Raw genomic sequence first — 22,740 nt, forward strand, 5'->3', positions numbered from 1 at the left:
TTATTTACAAAATAACTGACACTGATAAATAACTAGGCTATTGGTAGATTACCATTGAAAGAAGTTGATACAAAACTGAAACTATTAATGCAAAGACGAAAGATAGTCAAATGTTTTGTATTGATGAGCCAGTAGTAGGTCCTGCCCGCGATGAGCCCGCGTGACGTCATTGTCTGACCGACCTGTCGTAGTGGGTACGACAGGTCGGTCAGACAATGACGTCACATGAGCTCATTCGCTCATCGCAGGAAGGACCCACTACTGGCTCGTCGATACAACAAAACATTTGACCATCTTTCGTCTTTGCATTAATAGTTTCAGTCTTGTATCAACTTTCTTTCAATGGTAGTCTACCAGTATCCTAATTATTTACCAATGTCGGTTATTTTGTAAATAAATAGAGCATCATATGTCACGACTGTAAGCTCACTTTTCTGTCGATAGCGAGTATTTTTATTGCTTTAAACGATATCTTGACGTATACTGTAATGATTATTCAGAATAATTTAGTCATTCAGTAAGGATTAGAACTTTTTCTTCAAGTAACTTACATATGTTTACAATTACACTAATATTAAACAGCCCTTGGTTTACAACCTATGAATTATGGGCCATAGCTCGCTTGCGTGGTTGACGAGAAGAATCCATCTTTAATCCCTTTTGAGTCCTTCAAAATGAGAGAAATAAGAAAACTCAAAAAACCGTAATCAGATTCCCCAACCCGGAAGATCAACTCATTCCTTAGCGGAAAGATGCAAGAAACTGGGTAGAAGATGAATCACCAGAACTTTTACAACTCAAAAGAAAAAAAAATTTTGCCTTACAAATGGACAGTTCACCTCCTTTTAGCCAAGTAAGCGGAAAGAAAAGAAAGAGGTAGAGGTGAGAAGGGCAGAAGAGGAATGCTTTTTCCTTGCCTGTTGAATAAACATATTACTAACCGGAAACATAAACTTTGGTTTTTTGAACTGCCGGTTTTCGTAGTCTGTGGAATGACAGCTGGTCTTTATTTATGTTTATTTGTGTCCTGTGTTTTTTTTAACCTTAACAGTAGGAAACGAGCTGTATTGTTTTAACTCTTTAAAAAGGATCACATTGTTTGTGCTCCTTAAGGTTTACCTGATTTAATCTGTCAGTTTTGTGCATTTATTATCATTGTTAGTGTTGTTTTCAAAGTGCCTTTTTAACTGAAGAATCCTTCGTTAGAGGGGCAACACGGTGGGTCACTGTACCCTAGAATTTAAAGTAACTTTATAGTGTTTTACTCTGAGTAATCATCGATGTTTATTTCGTGTCTCAGTCGTCCTATTTGACTGGGTGGTATTTATAGTGTGGGGTTCCTGGTTGCATCCTGCCTCCTTAGGAGTCCAGCACTTTTCTTACTGTGTGCGCTGTTTCTAGTAGCACGTTCTTCTGGAGCTACTCCGGCATCTAGTTTTTCAAGATTCCTTTTCAGGGATCTTGGGATCGTCCCTAGTGTCCTATGATTATGGGTATAATTTCCACTGGCATCTCCCATATCCTTCTTATTTTTATTTTCAGGTCTTGATACTTATCCATTTTTTCTCTTTCTTTCTCATCTACTCTGGTGTCCCATGACACTGCGACATCAATGAGAGATACTTTCTAATTGATTTTGTCAATCAGCGTCATGTCTGGTCTATGGGCACGTATCACACTAACAGTTCTGATACCATAGTCCCAGAGGATCTTTGCCTGAACGTTTTCTATCACTCCTTCAGGTTGGTGTTCGTACCACTTGTTAGTGCAAGGTAGCTGGTGTTTCTTGCACAGGCTCTAGTGGAGGGCTTTTGCTACTGAATTATTATTATTATTATTATTTATTTATTTTTTGCTCTATCTAATTCGACTGGGTGGTATTTATAGTGTGGGGTTCCTGGTTGCATCCTGCCTCCTTAGGAGTCCATCACTTTTCTTACTATGTGTGCCGTTTCTAGGATTACACTCTTCTGCATGAGTCCTGGAGCTACTTCAGCCTCTAGTTTTTCCAGATTCCTTTTCAGGGATCTTGGGATCGTTCCTAGTATTCCTATGATTATTGGTACAATTTCCACTGGCATATCCCATATCCTTCTTATTTCTATTTTCAGGTCTTGATGCTTATCCATTTTTTCCCTCTCTTTCTCTTCAACTCTGGTGTCCCATGGTATTGCGACATCAATGAGTGATACTTTCTTCTTGATTTTGTCGATCAACGTCATGTCTGGTCTATTTGCACGTATCACCCTATCTGTTCTGATACCATAGTCCCAGAGGATCTTTGCGTGATCGTTTGCTATCACTCCTTCAGGTTGGTGTTCGTACCACTTACTACTGCAAGGTAGCTGGTGTTTCTTGCACAGGCTCCAGTGGAGGGCTTTTGCTACTGAATCATGCGTCTTTTTGTACTGGTTCTGTGCAAGTGCCGGACATTCGCTTGCTATGTGGTTTATGGTTTAATTTTTCGTATTGCACTTCCTACATATGGGAGAGATGTTATTTCCATCTATCGTTCTTTGGACATATCTGGTTCTTAGGGCCTGATCTTGTGCCGCTGTTATCATTCCTTCAGTTTCCTTCTTGAGCTCTCCCCTCAGTAGCCATTGCCATATGTCATCGCTGGCTAGTTCTTTAGTCTGTCTCATGTATTGTCCGTGCATTGGTTTGTTATGCCATTCCTCTGTTCTGCTTGTCTTTCTCCTGTCTCTGTATATTTCTGGGTCTTCGTCTACTTTTATCAGCCCTTCTTCCCATGCACTCTTGAGCCACTCGTCTTCGCTGGTCTTCATATATTGCCCCAGTGCTCTGTTCTCGATGTTGACGCAGTCCTCTATGCTAGTAGACCCCTCCCTCCTTCCTTCCGTGTTATGTATAGTCTGTCCGTATTTGCTCTTGGGTGTAGTGCTTTGTGTATTGTCATATATTTCCTCGTTTTTTGGTCTATGCTGCTAAGTCCTGCCTTCGTCCATTCCACTATTCCTGCGCTGTATCTGATTACTGGCACTGCCCATGTGTTTATGGCTTTTATCATATTTCCGGCGTTGAGTTTTGACTTGAGTATCGCCTTGAGTCTCTACATATATTCTTTCCTGATCGTGTCCTTCATCTCTTAATGTTTTATATCCCCTCCTTCCATTATTCCCAGGTATTTGTATCCCGTCTCATCTATGTGTTTGATGTTGTTCCCATCTGGTAGCTTTTTCCCTTCAGTCTTTGTTACTTTGCCCTTTTGTATTTTGATTAATTATTATTATTATTATTATTATTATTATTATTATTATTATTATTATTATTATTATTATTATTATTTACAACGAACAAATGCATATGATAAAAATCTGAAAACCCGCATTAGCCGGTAAAGTAAGATCCTACACAGAAATTAATACGTGTGAAAAAAAACGCTTAGTAAAGAACTTGACCACTTAACACCAAATAGATCAATCTACATAATAAAGAGATGACAAACAGATGCCTACTTAAATAGGACAATAAATAGGGAGAACTAAAGCAATGGTATATATGTGTGTGTTTGCCTTGATATAGTACTTGCAGGTTATGCATACAAAAGATGCACCTAGTAAACATTGTTTAAATAGAAGATATTTTAAGCAATTACTAATACCTGCTATCATACTCTTTATTAGGGTATGCTGAAATACATTCCGTATATCGCTGTCAATGTCAGGTTTAATGGTGGATGAGTATGTAAACAACGTATATACAGTGTGTATTTTCGCATACCCTGGGAATAACAGTGTATTGGATTGCTCGTATTAACACTGCCTTGCTTTAGGGCATAGGTAATTTCTTCCCGTCTTGGTAGCTAATAATTTCTACGAACAGAGTAAACTAACTAGCTCGCTCTCTCTCTCTCTCTCTCTCTCTCTCTCTCTCTCTCTCTCTCTCTCTCTTCTCTCTCTCTCTCTTTAAATTTCCCTTTCTCTCACACCTGAATCTCTCTCTCCGTTTTTTTCTCAAACACAAGCACTACCTTCTCCCCGCCCCCCCACCCCCCCCCCCCCCCCTCTCTCTCTCTCTCCGTTATATACTTCCATTTACAATGATATAGAAGTAAGGGACGAAAATAGTGAATATTTAGCTGACATAGAAATTAATGAAGCTGATATTGTGCAGGCAATTAATGAAATTAAAAATGGAGCTGCTGCAGGGCCTGATGGAATCCCTGCTATTTTGTTAAAGAAAGTAGTTCATTCTATCGCAAAGCCACTTGCAATATTATTAAGACAAAGTGTAGATACAGGCAAGATTTATGATGAGCACAAATTAGCATATATCACCCCTACTTTCAAAAGTGGATCAAGACTTGAGGCAAGTAATTATAGGCCTGTGAGGCTAACATCACATATTATGAAAGTGTATGAAAGGGTAATGAAGAAAAATATTATGAAACATTTAATAAAAAATAATTTGTTTAATATAGGACAACACGGTTTCGTACCCGGAAAAAGTACACAAACCCAACTGTTAGTCCACCGTGAGAACATTCAAAAATATGAAAAGCGGAAATGAAACAGATGTGGTTTATCTAGACTTTGCAAAAGCTTTTGACAAAGTAGACCATAATAATTAGCAAAGAAAATTAGAAAACACAATATCGTAGATAAAATAGGAAGATGGTTAAAAGAATTTTTACACAACAGAAAACAGATAGTTATTGCAAACGATGAGAAATCGGATGAAACCAAGGTAATATCCGGTGTGCCACAAGGTACGGTGTTAGCTGCAATACTGTTTGTTATTATGATGAAGACATAGACAGTAATGTTAAGGATTCGGTAGTGAGTAGTTTCGCTGATGACACAAGAATAAGTAGAGAAATTACTTGTGACGAAGATAGGAAACGCTCTACAAAGAGACCTTAACAAAGTATATGATTGGGCAGAGGAAAATAGGATGGTATTTAACTCTGATAAATTTGAATCAATAATTATGGAGACAGAGAAGGAAAGCTATATGCATATAGGGGACCTAATGAATGAGACAATCACAAATAAGGAAGCAGTTAAAGACCTTGGTGTGATGATGAATAGGAACATGTTATGCAATGATCAAATAGCAATTCTTTTGGCAAAATGTAAAGCAAAAATGGGAATGTTGTTACGGCACTTCAAAACAAGAAAAGCTGAACACATGATTATGCTTTATAAATATATGTTCGTAGTCCACTTGAATATTGCAATATGATATGGTACCCACACTATCAAAAGGATATTGCACAAATAGAGAGTGTACAAAGGTCCTTTACAGCTAGAATAGAAGAAGTTAAGGACCTTGACTACTGGGAAAGACTACAATCATTAAAATTATATAGTCTAGAAAGGAGAAGAGAACGCTACATGATAATTCAGGCATGGAAACAGATAGAAGGAATAAACAGAAAATATCATGGAACTAAAAATATCAGAAAGAGCAAGCAGAGGTAGATTAATAGTGCCCAAAAACTATACCAGAAAAAAAAAAATAAGGAAAGCACACAGGACATTAATCCACTACGCACCAGCATCGATAATGCAGCGTCTATTCAATGCGTTGCCAGCTCATCTGAGGAATATATCAGGAGTGAGCGTAGATGTGTTTAAGAATAAGCTCGACAAATATCTAAACTGCATCCCAGACCATCCAAGATTGGAAGATGCAAAATATACCGGAAGATGTACTAGCAACTCTCTGGTAGACATTAGAGGTGCCTCACACTGAGGGACCTGGGCAACCCGAACGAACTGTAAGGTCTGTAAGGTAAGGTAAGGTAAGGTCTCTCTCTCTCTCTCTCTCTCTTTCTCTCTCTCTCTCTCATACCTAAATTTCATTTCTCTCACTAATCTCTTTCCCTATTGCTTTCTTAAACACAAGCACTATCTTACTCTCTCCCCCTCTTCGCTGCATACTTCAACATACACTTCCATTCTCTCTCTCTCTCTCTCTCTCCTCTCTCAATCTCATCTCCTCTCTCTCTCTCTCTCTCGTCTCTCTCACACACACACACACAACACAAAGTTTAAATACGGCACCCTAAAAAGAATAAGAGTGAACTGGCAGGCTTTCAAATTCTTTCTTCTCTTCTTCTTCTTCTTCTTCTTCTCTCCTCCTCCATCATCCTCATCAGTTTAATGCCTCGAATTTCTTAGCAAACGATTGTCTCCCTTTGCTTGCAATCGCATCGTGTGATTTGCTGCTTTTGTGAAATTATTATTATTATTTTTTAAATTCCTTTGGTTCCTTCATTTGAAATCTCCCGGCCAGAGCCTCGTTTTTCCCAAAAGGGAAACAGTTTTTTTAAAGGAGTATAAAGTGATATATTATGTATCTATCTTTATTTATATTTGCAAATGCAGAGGCACAAATATCACTTCATTTTGCATCGCTTACACCTGTGTAATCACTTAACGTACATCTGTTCCGACTGTCTTCCTTTTGTTGTGATGATGAATTCGATATAGAATGAGTTTTGTGGCTTTTTATTGGTTCGTATAAAAAAAGCTGTGAATGTATATCTGACAAATTTTCATATATATATAAATATATATTGTGTTTGTGCTTGTAAATTATATGTATATGTATATAGGTATATATACATATATAATCTACACACACACACAATATATATATATATATATATATATATATATATATATATATATATGTGTGTGTGTAATACGTATATATATATATATATGTATATACGTATATATATATATATATATATATATATATGTATATATATATGCATAATATATATATATATATATATATATATATATATATATAATATAATATATATATATATATACATACACGGTGAATTGGTATAGTGAACCTGGATATCAAACTATATCCTAGCTTAATATTTGTGAATATAAAAACGTCACGTTGTATGTTACAAAAATTCTTGTGTTGGTGTGCGCGAAACTATGGAAGAGGACATTCTCTCTCTCTCTCTCTCTCTCTCTTCATAGTCTGCCTTAAACTCGTGACTCATTAACGAATGTTCCCGGATGACGTCTGCATCCAGCAAGGAAAATACACAGAGCCAGGAAGGTGAAGACGAAATAAAACTCGTGAAATTGAGGAGGAGATCTCTGGCTGACGTGAGCAGTGACGGAAGGGGGGTGGGGGGGGGGGGGGGGGGGGGGGGGCGTGTCATCATTTGCATCGAAAGTTTGATAGTGATTAGTCATTAGTTTTCTAGAATGTGCGGCCTTTTTATAGCGATGTTATGATTGATGGTGATGATTTTAACCCGTGAATCATTTAGTTAGGAGTCTGGATTGTTGTCATTTTTTTTTTATTAGAACCCCATAGGGGAGTAGGTCCGTCAGTGCACCTTACGCTGTGGACTGTAGGTGTTATTTAAAGTTCTTCGCAGCTTGCCTTCGGCCCCTAGCTGCAACCTCTTTCGTTAATTTTACTGTACCTCCGTTCATATTTTCTTTCTTCCATCTTACTCTCCACCCTCTCCTATCAATTGATTCGTAGTGAAACTGCGAGGGTTTCATTCTCTTTCTCTTTTAGCGCTGAATGACCTCATAGGCCCAACGCTTAGCCTTGGACCTAAAAGTGCCTCAGTGGAGTGATCGGTATGGTCTTGGCCTGCCACCTCGGTGGCTGCGAGCTCGATTCTCGGGCATTCCATTGAGGTGTGAGAGATGTGTATTTCTAGAAAGGTGATGGTTCACTCTCGACGTGGTTTGGAAGTCACGTAAAGCCGTTGGTCCCGTTGCTGAATAACCATTGGTTCCATCAAAAAAAAACACCATACAAACAAGCAAACCAAACTTAGCCTTGGACCAAAATTCTATATTCCTTTCCAGTAGCCCACATTAGGCCTTTTCACACTGAAGAGCTCCTTTGGTGTAAGGTCCCCACCAGCCAGCGAACTCGGTCATTTCGGTTGATTTGTAAGTTCCAGAGGTCCACACCTTCGGCACTACCACATGACGAAGATGAGCTTCTCCGTAAAAGGGTAGTGCCGTCAGTCCACCTCACGTGGTGCACTGTAGGCATTACCTAAGGTTCTCTGCAGAGTGCCATCGGCCCCTAGCTGCAACCCCCTTCATTCCTTTTACCGTATCTCCATTCATATTCTCCTTCTTCCATCTTATTTTCCACCTTCTATCAATTGATTCATAGTGCAACTGCTTTGAGGTTTTCCTCCTGTTACACCTTTCAAACCTTTTACTGTCAGTATCCGTTTCAGCGCTGAATGACCTCACAGGTCCCAGTGTTTGGCCTTTGACTTATATTCCATATTCAGTTCAGTTCACTGATGAGTTTCTTTGAAGCAAGAGGCCTTGCTTAAAGTAAATCGGCTTAAAGTAAATCAGCCTAAAGTAAACCAACCAATCAAGTAGCCATGGCATATATTTGTTACGAGTTGTTCATCCTTATTCCACATATCAGAATCTAGACCATGGTAAGTTCCTGTTCGGACAAGTCGGTAACGTGCTCGACTACCGATCTCAAGGTCTGGGTCCGACTCCCCTCTCTGCCAACATGGAATCAGAGGAATTTATTTCTGATGATAGAAATTCATTTCTCGATGTGGTTCGGATCCCACAAGAAGCTGTAGGTCCTGTTGCTAAGTAAGCTATTGGTTCCTAGGTACGTACAAACATCCCTAGGAGAGCTGTTAAAACTATAATATACTTAACTTCTACCACCATGGTAAAGTTGGTCCGGTGGTTTGTCGTTTGGACGGATCATAGTACGAGATCGAGGACAGAGTATTTGGAGAGTTAAGAAAACATCCTGTCGAAATATTTTTTATTGTAGAAGCCAAGACGGGCTGTTTATTCAAGACGAATTTTCATTGATATAAACTGACGTAAAGGTAACTGTCGATTTTAGAGAGGCCGGAGTGGACAAGTTTGTTGAAGACGCCATTCCACTCAGAGGAACGAATAAATTAGGGAAATTGATAATGCCACTTTTGTTGAATTAAAGGAATGTTAAGCAGGGGTGTAAATCGTTGCCCCTCCCGTTCACGACTTTGACACAACCAAGCGTCGATCCTTTCTGAAGAATGGAAAACACATGAGCGTTTGGCCACCGCAAACCTCCATCAAAGACTGAGCTTCCAACTCTAAGAAAGCCCCTTAGCCATGTCAGGGACCCTTTCCAAAATCGCATCAAGTATTGCGGTCCCAGAAGAGCACCTATAACATTTCCGTGCACCTCACAGGTTGCACTGTAGACATTACTAAAGGTTCTTTGCAGCGTCCCTTCGGCCCCTAGCTGCAAGCCCTTTCATTCCTTTTACTGTACCTCCATTCATATTATCTTTCTTCTATCTGACTTTCCACCCTCTTCAAATAATTATTTTATAGTGCAACAGCGAGGTTTTTTCGTCCTGTTACACCTTTCAAACCTACCTACTTTCAATTTCCCTTCAGGAGCTGAATGACCTCATAGGTCCCAGCGCTTGGCCTAAACTCTATATTCTATTCCGTTCCAATCAAAACAAACAACAAAGGAAAGGAGTGAAAAACGTAGCTTCATGATTGGAGGCGAATGTACAGGAAAATGTGAATCTCTTCGAGAGGCTCCTAGATTCTAATCCTTGGCGAGGACGGAGCGATCCGGTATATTCAGGTAAACGCTCTTGAATTCGTCGACTGAGAGTCGCAGGTTTCAGGGAGATATGTGTGTGTTTTGTTTAACTTTTTTTTGTGGGGTTTTGGGGGCGAGGGTTAGGGGGACAGTCAGTAACATTATTCCAAACGACCTTGCCGCACGCTACGCGTAGCTCTGGAACCCGGTGCTACCCGTCCTGTCCCCCCTGCCCTCCTGATTCCCTACCTACCTCGCATGACCTGGGCCGGACAAACAAGTCTGCAGGAAGAGGGTAGATGTCATGGCTCATGTCTCCCCTACCCTCCTGATTCCCTAACTACCACGTCACAACCCGGGCCGGACAAACAAGAAAGATTCACTCGTATTTTATTACAGATAACTGGATAAGCTTCTGAAAGGTAGGTAGTCCCTTCTGAACGCAGTAGTATAAGGGAAGTGGCGTTCGCTAGAGTGACCGATAAATCAAACCAAGTTCCCGTCTAGGTTAGAACAGTACTGTTGAAAAATTAGTCTGCTGTTTATTTACGTACTTTATTCTTGATAAAAAAAAAATGCAAACTCCAAGTGGTGGTTCATTTGGAATCACATCGTTCATCAAGATTGTCTAATTCAAGCAACGAAGTGCACGGAGAATATAACTTTTCCATATGTAATCTGCTGGTCACCCTCGTCAGTTCTTTGTTATTGTGGCTACAGTAACATTTTTGATTTATGAATCACCAACGGTTGAATCACCAACGTTTTCAACCGAAAGCCTTGAAAACCGGCAAGAAACGAAGAGATAAAGTGTCTCTCCCTCATCGTCATCAAAGCAACGCTGGTTTTGTCAATTTTATCTCGTTCCTGGTCTGTGATTCTAAGCTCAGAATGGCAAGACTAGGCAGCTACTGATTTCATAAATGTATAATTAAAGGGGACATATTTGCTCTTCCAAGAGACCTGCTTCTAACTTTAGTTGCCAACAACAGATTTCGGTAGTCAAAGTAAACAGATAACAAGAGAGAGTCTCTCACGAAATTATTAGTTAATAAACTAATGAGACAAACTGTCTTTCTTCACATTGCGCGCGCGCGGGTGTGTGTCAAGAAGGAGAGAGAGAAAGAGAGACTAGCTTATTCTCAAAATTATTAATACTAGCAATTTACCAACCCTTACTAAAAGCATATTCATCTGCTGCGTCATATAAGTGACTCACTAATTTTTTTTTTTAACTATTATGTATGATAAATGCGTAAAGTAACTAAGTCTACAGGCACAACCAACCCCGTTTCACGGGCAGAACCAGCTCCGTTTCAGGGAATCCCTTCTCGCCCCCAACCCCTTCGGAAGTGGTTGGGAAGATAGGATGGAACCCCATTATAAACCATCTTAGGGGTCCCCATTATAACCCTGCCAAGTTTCCTGCCCATCGGATCAGCCGTTTGGCTGTGATTGAATGACAGACGGATGGACAGACATAACGCCCATTATAGTATAGGAAGAAATAAACTAATATTTGATAAAAACTTGGAGCGAGAGGGAGAGCGACCGAGAGAGAATCTTTGTCGCAGAAAGATTAGTTAATAAACATATGTTAAACTTCTTTCCATCTGATAAGAACCTGTTTCTCTTCTGACATCATATGCGATGTCAAGTTGACATCACATTTGACATCAGGGTCACAAATGCGTTTTGCTTTCGAGTGAGCAAGCACAGAGAAGGTTTTTCGATTTTTGGTTCAAAGGAGGAGGGAACGCTTCAATTTCTTTGTTTACGTTTCAATGTCAAAGAGATGCGGTGGATATTACATTGAGAGAAAGTGACAAAAGATAAAATACTGCGGTTTGGATTGGAAGTTACAGGGAAACTGTCCAGCCAAGGTTCAATGTTTATTCCAGAACTATTCGTCTCTTATTTTTCATGGTAGTACAATATGAAAAAGAAGAAACTGGATCATATCATTATGACAGGTAAGAATCATTAAAACACTTCTTTTCATCATATACATCGGGCTGCTCTATGAGCAAGAGCCCGTGCTGGCACAAGGTTAGTTTAATCTAAAACAACAAGCATGCAGTCATACACACATGCGAGGAGATGCGTACCCAGTATTTCCACGTACACAATGCGCCCATGCACTCAGACATGCGTACGCATATTCAAACACACTAAACAGAAGCACACATTCTCACACGCGCGGTGTTTGAGCAAACAACGACTATGAAGAATGAGTACCAAAGAATGCTTTGTGAATATATGTATCAGATACGGGGCAGGTGACAGGGCCCAGACCTGCAGGCGTCTCATAAATATAAATGAGAAAAGCAAGAGAATGTTTGAGACTCTCTCTCTCTCTCATTCTCACACTCGCTCCAGTTTCCTTTCCCTAATATAGTTGCACTGTAGGCATTACTTGAGGTTTTTTGCAGCGAGTCTTCGGCCCCTGGCTGCAACCCCTTACGTTCCTTTGTCTGTACCTCCGTTCATATTCTCTTCCTTCCATCTGACTTTCCACCCTCTCCTAACAACTGATGCAACTGCTATGAGGTTTTCCTCCTGTTACACCATTCAAACCTTTTTACTGTCAATTTCCGTTTCAGTGCAGAATGACCTCATAGATCCCGGTGCTTGGCCTTTGGCCTAAATTCTGTATTCAATTCAATTCGATCTACGTTGTTTTTTTTTTTTTTTTTACATACCCACAAATACCCAGAACTTTCAGCTCATATTCCGATGACCAGCGCTCGATCTTCTACCTGGGCGAGGAAAGGGACGGTATGAACGAGTGAGTTCTATTACAAAATCTAGTCAGGTTTCGTTAACCTAAGCAGTGAATAATGTAGCTGATATTAGATGACTGTTGTGGGGTCCCATCAAAAATGGGTCGAGAGAGAGAGAAAAAAAATGACTGACGTAAGGGATTAGTGCCCCGTCAAATGAATGAAATATATATATATATATATATATATATATTATATATAATATATATATATATATATATATATATATATACACATACATACACCCCAAGTTATACTTATGAACAGAAGCAGCCACAACTAGCCAAACCTCAGCCTAGCGAAGCGAATTGATTGAAGAGATATTCTTCATAAGATGAGATTTCAGAATTTCTTGACGTAGTTTCTGTTCAGAGGCCCCCATCTCTCTCTCTCTCTATCTCTCTCTCTCTCTCTCTCTCTCTCCACAGCAGGCCAAACGACCCAGTGCATCGTCCCTTCGACCCGAGACGGGAGGGAACCAGAGCAGTCGCCGTTTAACGGGGCCTATTTGTCTGGCCGTATCAATTCCCATCACATATTTGCACCCCTAATGAAAGTTGTAAATGAGAGAGATCAACCGTGGGGCTAAAAATAAGAAGGGAAGACCTTAAACACCTGTGTGTAAGTGTGTTTGTGTGTATATATATATATATGTGTGTGTGGGGTCGGAACACCATGGGCATACGATGCCAGGGCACGGTGCCACAAATAGCTCGCTGTCTTCTCCATCTTTTAATATTTGTCACTTATTCGGTGGATGGCTGGATAGGGAGGTGCGTGCGTGCGTCTGTTCGTCACGTTACGGCCGCAGGGTACTTGTGAATTGCCAGGTTGTTTTTTCTTTTTAATATGGGCTTAGGGCCAGCAACCCCATCCCTAACATCAATGCTTATTAGAATCTAATGAAAGACATTAGGAGGACGTTGCTAGCAATGATCACAACGAATCCCGAGAAACCGAGAGAGAGAGAGAGAGTGTATGGCGTGTGGTTATGATTTTGGGGGGTGGGGTGGGGGAGGATGGTTGGGTAGGGCGTATGAAGAGGGAGGAGGGTTGTCAGGTATTCAGGTTACTACGACTCCTAAAATAAGACAAAAGAACGCCGAAAATGCTATGGGTGTTAGATACATGACCAGCATTAAGTTGTAAGTATTATTTCGCCCCCCTCTCTCCCTAGCTTCATTGTTTTCAAATCAGTTCACACAGTGTGAGGCATTGACGAGGTCATTCCCCACACCCAGTCCAACCCTGTTAGATGGGAAGCTGTTTTAAAAGTCATCTACTGGTAATATTTCATTAAGCCTGTCGATGTGTTAGACATTTCCATTTGTGACTATACACCGCATAAGTATATCTTAGCTTTACCAGACCACTTTTAAAGCTGATTAACAGCTTTTTTTCGTGTCTAGGAACCAATTAGTATCTTAGCATTCGGCCCTACATCTTATTGTGGGATCCGAACCACATTAATCGAGAAATTAATTTCTAATCAATAGAAATAAATTCCTCTGATTCCACCCTGCCTGCAGCGGGAAGCGAACTCGGACCACCAGAATGATAGGCGAGTACGGAACTCACTCGTCCAATGGGGAACTTTGGCAGCGTAGGGTTGTCCGCTTACAGTGTGCCAGTGTTGAATGTATTTACTAAGGTTCCAGGCCGCGTCCCTTTTTCAGGGCCCCAGCTGCAATACTTTCTGTCTTTTGCTTTTCATCCGTCCCCCTTTGCTTTGGTCTCCTCCTACTTAGCTGTCCAGCTCCTTTGACTTCTCTCTTCAGTTTTCACATTCGTTTGACTACAGACCAGTCAGGCGAGCCTTAAAGGAATCCAGAGATATAATAATAATAATAATAATAATAATAATAATAATAATAATAATAATAATAATAATAATAATAATTGAGGTTTGAATTGTCATGGATTTTTATACGAAATCGGAAGAAATCATGAAATTGTGGGGATATTGGTATTTCATATGTATCCACATTAATAAATAATGACGGCAATATATGAGATGGTCGAGATGACAAGACTCTGCTTTAGGGATGTTATGTAATTGAACCAGAATACCTTTAATTTAACACTTGTACAGGAACCAATGGTGAGAGATTCGGCCTCTGGAGTAATTTACTTGTATGAAACGGAGTATTGCAGAATAGTGAACACTCGTAAAGAAGAAATATTGCAAGGCCATCAGCTTGCAAATCGAGTTTTCAGACATCACCATGGCTAGAGCTTTAATAAGAGACCACGGGGAAAACACATTTTTCTATATCTCTCTTACTCACACTGACATAATTAGCACTCACGCAAACGACGGCAGTCTTGCGCAAACTCACTCATACACATGTTGCGTTTAACTTACTAACTTTTTTGTCATTGTAGGCGTTTAATATATATATATATATATATAATATATATATATATATATATATATATATATATATATATATATATAATATTACAACATAGCTGATTCAGACCAGGAACTAACTATACAGAAACCTGACCCATTCTGTGGGAAAGAAATAGCCATCTTCCGGTAAGCAACTGGTTGATTTTCGGTTACTACGTAATGGTGACGCGTGGGTCGATGACGTCATCCATGACGTCTTGTGCCCCTGTGAGCAGCCAGCCCAGCTGTTCTTCTCATACATGAGGGAGACGCTCATCATCTTAATTAGAATTACGAGAGCAGCGGAGACCCATCGCTATCGATATTAATCTCTGAATGAAACGAAAACGACAGCTTATTAAACTGATGAAGATAAAGTAAGGATGCAGCGCGAGTTAATCATAGTGCATTTAAGCGAAATTAAAACTCGCGAAATTGTGATGTATTTGACCATAGAAAAACGGCATTGGGACGTGAGGGCTCATTGATAGGTACTTTGGGGTCCAGGGTACTCTTTAAGAAGTACAGATACATAGCCCATCTGCGAACAGTTTGGATGGCGGTGGAATATTTTAATAACAGTCTCTCTTCCATGGATGTCACGTTTGTTTTGAAAACGAAGCCCAATGATTTTTCTACCCAAAGACTTTGCCATAGAGCTGGTATGTATAAGGAACCAACGTGCTAACTCTCCCCTGTAAACGACCGACCGTAGGAGTGAGTGACGATAACCGCATATACACCTCCCTAGTACTACACCCCCAGGGAGAACCACCAATGAGGACAACCGCACAGTTGTCGTTTATCGAGTGTCGAGTAACATTGGTGCGTTGAAGTTTCGTCTTTTACGAGTGAAAATCGGTGATATTCGAACGTTTTTCTTGAATCTTCCTTTGAAGCGAAAAGCTCGTCATGTTGGAGGATTTATGTGCGAGTTCCTTCCATCACGATGTGTTTGAGAGGAGGAGATTTTAAGGGGATTGTCCCTAAACGTTTGCTGCGTGAATCGAAGGGCGGATGGTTTGTTGTTGTGATGGTCTACGTTCCGTGATTTCTGCTTCGTCTTCTTCTTCCGCCTTAATAGAGTGAGGTAAGATGGTGGTGCCGCTCGTTGTCGATGCCAAAATGGTATTTTATTATCAGAGATTGACATTTACTCTGTATTTTGGTAGTAGAGATTGACATTCGATTATATTATCAGAGATTGGCATTCGACTGTATTGTCTTATTAAAGATTGACGTTCGAGATAGTGTATTCTTCGTTGCACATGCATTCTTATAATTTATTTGGTTAACAACGTTTCAGAAAATGTATTCGTGATTACACTTCTTACGTAATCGTGTGATGCACACACACACACACACACACACACACACACACACACACACACACCCATAGATTGATGCATATATAAAATATTTTGCGTTACGCAAATGTAGTACAAATATTTATACAATTGACTAGCAGACATAGACTTAAGCTTGATTGTTTTGGGCATACACGGTTCCATATTTATTTATATATATATATATATATATATATATATTATATATATATATATATATATATATATATATATGGTTAATGTGTTATGTATATGTGTGGTGTGTGGAAGTAACTTTTGAAGCATCCAAGACATCAATCCTAGGCCTATATTTAATAACTGGTATCACATAGGTCTAGTTGTTTATTTGTGCCAACCGCATTTACTTCTTAAAATTGATCGATTTTTCCACACTTTTTGGATGCAGTTAGGTACGTAAAACCTATAATCCTAAATGGAGGACTCTATTAATCCTGGTAGGTTCCGAGACGAAAGAGGTAGTTGATATAGACACACACGCTTGCATATGCGTGTATTCGAGTGCATGTGCATGTTTCATGTTGAAACTTCAAAACAGTGAGTCCCGCCATCAAAGAATGAGAAATTGTTAAAAAATTATCAGAATGCTATTGGCATTTTAAACATAGACTGTTAGGTATCCAAAATGGTTCGTATTCCCTATGTTATATAATGGTTTTTGTAACATTATGTTAGATTGCGGCAACTCTAGTACTATGTTTTGTGTACCAGACTAGGTTAAAGGTGAGGTTCCCCAGCGTCAGGTTAAATTACATCTATTACTGTGCATGTAGGCGTATTTGAGGTGTCTTAGTGACAGATTATGTCACTAAGACACTGCCATTAGTATGCTAGGTCAATTACCTATAGGTTCCCTGTCATAGGTTAGGTTATGAAACCCAGATATTTATTAAATTAATTATAGGTGCTCATGCAACACGGTAGGCTTAAGCTGCATGGAGGTTTGGTTGTGGCACTCCATATTATTTATATAATAAATAAATAGTCAGTGTGATAGTTTATGGTATGGCATATGTAAAGTTGTAGCGTTCTTGCTGCATAGCTTGTTCTCTCTCTCATTTTTGGTTATATACTATAACCCATAAATCAAATTAGGCATGGTTATGGTGTATCTGTTGTAGGTTGCTTTGTGGCAACTGTATGCTAGGTTAGAATAAAGTGCTATTTACGGCGTCCCTTTACTGGATCATGCTTGTGTTAGGGCAGGCTATGCTAGTCCAAGAAGCTTTGGTGGAGGTACCCTTGTTTTATGGCTGGTCACGACAGCCAATGTATTTTAACTATTTTTGTAGGTACTGGCATAGATGTGTGTGAGTGCTTACATAATTAATTTTAACCTGAATATCTCCAACTTTTCGTATCATGATTAATTTCTGGGTGATACGTACTGAATGGCCCTTACATTATCTCGGATCATCTTTTCCCATTTGTCGATACTTACCCATATTCTAACGCATTCGCCCGTTTTCTGAAATAGAACGTGACATAAGCAGGCAAATGACAGTGAATATAAGGTCGAGTAGGAATGCTGTGGTCAATCTGTCATCCGACACTGACGTAGTTGGACAGGTTTTCAGTTTTAACATGCATAAGCAACATTGAGTGTTCCCAGGTGTTATTGTTTTGTTTTAATTTTTATGTCCATAACCAATTAATTACAACAATATGTGTGGGATGTTTGTGTTGCTAGCCAGAATAGGATGGACAGTTTAGGGAATTGCATTTTGGTAAACTGAATTAAAAAGAAGCCGTAGTAACGCGTGACATGTATCTAGTAACCAGGGAAGCAATTATACAGGTATGCCTGTTCTCTGTGATGCATACATATAGCTATACACATACAATCAGCATGTATATACACACACACACACACACACACACACACACACACACACACACATATATATATATATATATATATATATATATATATATATATATATATATATATATATATATATATATATTTTCTGCACTCCTGTCGTCGAAATGGGTGCATTTGGAGGATAACTGCATTTAATATATAGCGCCGAATGACATAATTTTCAACTGGTCAAGAGACATGCGATGATTTTTGTGTTGTTCTTGTTTCTGTTCTCAAAAAACCTGTATGGAGTTCAATGAGATTTAGTGGAGATGCAGTTTATGGGTCTAGGAATACTGCGCTAACTTTTAGGTGAATATGAATTAAACCTGAAGATTCAGCCTAATGAATTTGTATCAGTTATTTAAAGATAAGTCATAGACAAGTCATATAAAGTGAGTCCCAAGACTATCAAGGTTTAATTTGCTAAGTGGGTCGAAGATATTACAAGCATTTTTCTTTTAAAGAATATTACTTCACGGTTGTTTGTGGCTCTGAGGACATTGGTAGCTATAGGTAATTATTTACTTGATGGTTAGTCGTCTGTTGTGGGTTACAGTTATTTGGGGGATGTGAGAGAGAAAGGACGTACACTAGTCGATCTGAACTCTGGTCAGAGCATGCTTACCATTTAATAAACAACAGAAATGACTCCTCGAGGTAGTAAACGTCCCCCAGTGCCCTGTCAAATTTTATGTTTAATGATAAAATTAAAAGCAGGACGATCTCGATGAGGTAGTCGACCTTATTGTTCCGTCGAAGTGCAGAATACTACCATTTAATTAAAAACGGGACTACCTTGGCGACTTGGCTGTAAAAGTAGTGTTCTGCTGAATGCTTATCGGCGAGTTACACAATCTTTACGAATTCAGTTAAGTCATAGGTAGGCCTACTTGGATGAGACCTACGAGAAGGGAATCTTTGTAGAGATGAGGATTTGTGGAAGACAAATCACAGTAAGGACTATAAAGTGCTGGAGTTCCAACGTCACACGGCGACGTTTACGATACACAAACAGTACTGATGCTCACCTGGGCGGTTGGAGGGTTGGAGTAATTGTAAAAAGGCTCGTTTCTTGAAATATTCTGTGCGTGTTTTCACCTTAGGACTGAATTATGTGCTTGATTATTGTGATGTGTGTGTGTGTGTGTGTTTGTATAAAACACACACACACATACACACCTGAATTTCAATACTTTGCTCTTGAGCCACACGACCTACTAACATCTCGGCCTACTCCATCTAATAATAGTTTCGGGCCATTACCTCATGCCATTACCTGGGTAACCTGATGCCATTGTGTCCCGTCTAGCGCAAGACCTTTGTCTTTATGTGGGTATACTTACTTATGTATTTGGATGGTGGATATCTGTTTACTAGGATTTTACTTCGTTATCTTATCATTAGTCTCTCTCTCTCTCTCTCTCTCTCTCTCTCTCTCTCTCTCTCTCTCTCTCTCTCTCTCTCGGATGATGTAATTTTATAAAGATCTTTAGGGATGCCTGCGTATCATGGTTTTGTTTAAATCATCTTATCAGGGGGTCTACTGTCAGACGACGTTTCTCTCTCTCTCTCTCTCTCTCTCTCTCTCTCTCTCATCGTCTCTCTCTCTCTCTCTTGGATCTCCTCCTCTCTCTCTTTATCTATCTTTGAATTTTCCTTCGAGTTTTTGTTTTTGCCTAAACTTAACTCTCTCTCCCCCCCTCTTCTCTCTTCTCTCTCTCTCTCTCTCTCTCTCTCTCTCTCTCTCTCTCTCTCTCTCTCTCCTCTGATGCCGATGGCAGGTGGCAAGGGAGCGAGTTGGTGTTTGTAGCTGGCACCGTCTTGGCACTCTCCTCGTGGCTCCATACTCTTAAATGCCCTATAGCCTTGGAAAGGGCATTCGTGCTGAGGCTTCCGTCCCACGTACAATTACAGCCCTTTTATCGAATTTTACTTCGGAGAGACAGGCCTTGCTGCATTGCCTTTGTTCGTATATTGCATGATTTGATGGGTTGTTTTCGTAAATTTTTATTTGGTTTTGAAACGTATGGATCTTTCTGCCTCTTCTTGGATATGTGTCTTGTCATTATATGTATATATATATATATATATATATATATATATATATATATATATACTATCTGGTGTGTGTGTGTGTGTGTGTGTGTGTGTGTGTGTGGTGTGTGATACAGCTTTAACTTAATGCCAACAATTTTACAGGCAGGTTGCAAGGTTTTGTTTTTAATTATTAGTTTTCCAGATGTAGTTTTCTTTGCACAGATTTGCACACACATATATACACACACACCACACCACACAACATCAACACATATCTATATATTTTATTATATAATATCTATTATATATATACTTAGTGTGTGTGTTGCTGTGTGTGTCGTGAATGTTGGCCTGTGTGTCGTGTGTGTGTATATGTATGTATGTTATGTATATTATATATATGCCATCGATTGATTAAAACTCTTTAAAGAATTAGAAGTGTAGGTGTTAAGTTTGTGTTTCTTATTGAAGCCCCTTTTCTCCAGTTAGCTGTTAGCCTATTACTTAATAGTGTTTTTGTTGCAGATTATGTGAATTTCAGTTGAGGAAAGCTTAATACCGAAATCTTTAAATTCAGCATATTTACGGATGGGTAGTCCAACACACTTTTTGGTATAGACTTCCTTATCATTAGTGTATACCAAAATATTGCTTCCCGGTGTTTCAGAAGCATGATTCTGTTGTGCAAGTGTTCCACTCGTGCTTGCTAATGTTTCAGGATTTCTCTGTCTTCCATGAAGTGTTTTCGAATGTTCCGGAAACACTCATCCTATGCTATGGAAGCACAGGTAACATCACCAGTGCTTGCTAATGTTTCAAAAGCTCTTTTTCATTAGTACTCGTCAGTTTTTTGGAAGTACTCGTACCCGTTGGAGGGTAGTGCCGTCACTTCACCTCATAAGGTGCACTGTAAGCATTACTTAAGGTTATTAGCAGCGTTCCCTCTGCCCCTAGCTACAGCCCATTTTATTCCTAAAACTGTACCTCCGTTATTACCTAATCTTTCTGTCCTCTCACTGTCCACTCTCTCCTAACAATTGATTCACAGTACAACTGCTTTGAGGTTTTCCTACTGTTATACCTTTTAAACCTTTTTGCTGTCAATTTCAGATTCAGCGCTGAATGACCTCATAGGTCCCAGCGCTTGGCCTTTTGCTTAAATTCTGTAGTATTCTCTATTTGGGAGTACCCGTAGCACCATCTGTGCTGGCTAGTGTTATGGAAGCACCTTTGTCACCAGGAGTGTTTACTAGTGTTTTGGAAATGAACTATCGTCAGTACTTGCCAGTTGTAGAATATGTCTTCACATCATTAGTATTTACCTGCGTTTTGGAAATACTTTTTTTGCTGTTTATCGGTGTTCTGGAAATATTTCTGTCATCATCAGTGTTTGCCAGTGTTTGAAAATAGTTTTCCGCATTATCAGCTTACCTGTGATTCGGAAGTACCTTTCTCAATATTATCACTGTTTATCAGTGTTTTTCGAATATACCCCTCGTTAGTAGCTTCACAGTGTTTTGTGAATATTTTCTCCATATCAGTGTATACCAGTGTTTTGGAAGTACCTATGTCATCATCAGTGCTTACCTATATCAATACTTCAGTTGTGTTACATCATCAGTGTTTTTTTTTTTTTTGGAAATACTTTTTTTTTCGAAAACACTTTCCTCATTATCAAAAGTTAGTCTCATCACCTGGGTTTTGTAAGCTCGACTCATCTCACATGAGCTTTATAATGGCTATCTGTATTGGTTATCCGTATGCGAACATAAAGCAGAACATTATTAGGATTTCATCTGTTTAATCTCAGCAGATAATATGATTAGTATTATCAATTGTCATAATTCCTTCACCGAGTTTGCAGCATGTTTGTAAATGCAAATGTTTTTCTCAATAAACGTTACTAGAGTAGACTTTTATGTGCCACTGTACTGAAGTCATCCTATGTATGCATATGACCTCAATTCAGTAGCACCTAGACGTCTACTCTATTAACGTTTATAGATAGAAACATTTGCATTGCAAACATTCTGTGCACTGTGTGAAAGAACTTTGACAACTGATAACACTAATTATATGATCTGCAGAGAGTAAATAGATGAAATTCTAATAATATTCTGCTTTAGAGTTGCATATGGATAGCCACTATCGAGCTCATGTGAGATGAGGCGAGCTCACAAAATCCAGGTGATGAGACTAACTTTTGATAACGAGGAAATAATTAAAAAAAGTGTTTTCATAAAATGTCACTGAGGTATAGATGTAGGTGCTGGTATTGTTTGTTTCCAAAAAAAAAAAAATATGATGGAGAAAGTTTTCATTAAACTTAGGTAGGCACTGATGATGGGATAGGTGCTTACAGAACACTGGTAAATATTTCCAAAACACTGGGAAATTAATAACGAGGAGTACATTCGTAAAACATTGATAAATAATGCTAATGAAAAAAGAACCATGTATGCATGGTGTATTTACTAATAAAGATTGGATATACTTAATAGTATTGGAGTTTAGTGTCCACCTTGTGTCATGACTCATCTCGAATCATGACAGCATTCAAACTCCTCACTTGACATAGATCGGAGCTGTCAGTTATCATTCTTTGCCAATTACTTGTTTCACATCAGTGGCTTACTTTGTCATCTTACCTCATAGCTTAAAATTTCGGCTGTGAAGGTACGCGAAAATTGCTTTTTATATTTGTAAATAAATTAGTATTCATAT

The 22,740-nt window shown here is 39.2% G+C and overlaps 1 protein-coding gene across 6 annotated transcripts in view; it reads left to right on the plus strand.

Annotated features, from left to right (window-relative positions):
* Positions 1–22,740, plus strand: part of LOC135209047 (anoctamin-10-like) — a 269,749-nt gene that overhangs the window by 3,173 nt on the left and 243,836 nt on the right. The window contains exon 1 of one of the 6 annotated variants that reach the window (XM_064241593.1): positions 15,568–15,838. The exons of the other annotated variants lie outside the window; for them this stretch is intronic. The gene's annotated coding sequence lies outside the window, so the exon portion shown is untranslated. Of the gene's footprint in view, positions 1–15,567; positions 15,839–22,740 lie in introns of those variants that run through there. 6 annotated transcript variants of the gene reach the window in all.

The sequence above is a fragment of the Macrobrachium nipponense genome, chromosome 37 (assembly GCF_015104395.2).
Source record: "Macrobrachium nipponense isolate FS-2020 chromosome 37, ASM1510439v2, whole genome shotgun sequence".
Lineage (NCBI taxonomy): Eukaryota > Metazoa > Arthropoda > Malacostraca > Decapoda > Palaemonidae > Macrobrachium > Macrobrachium nipponense.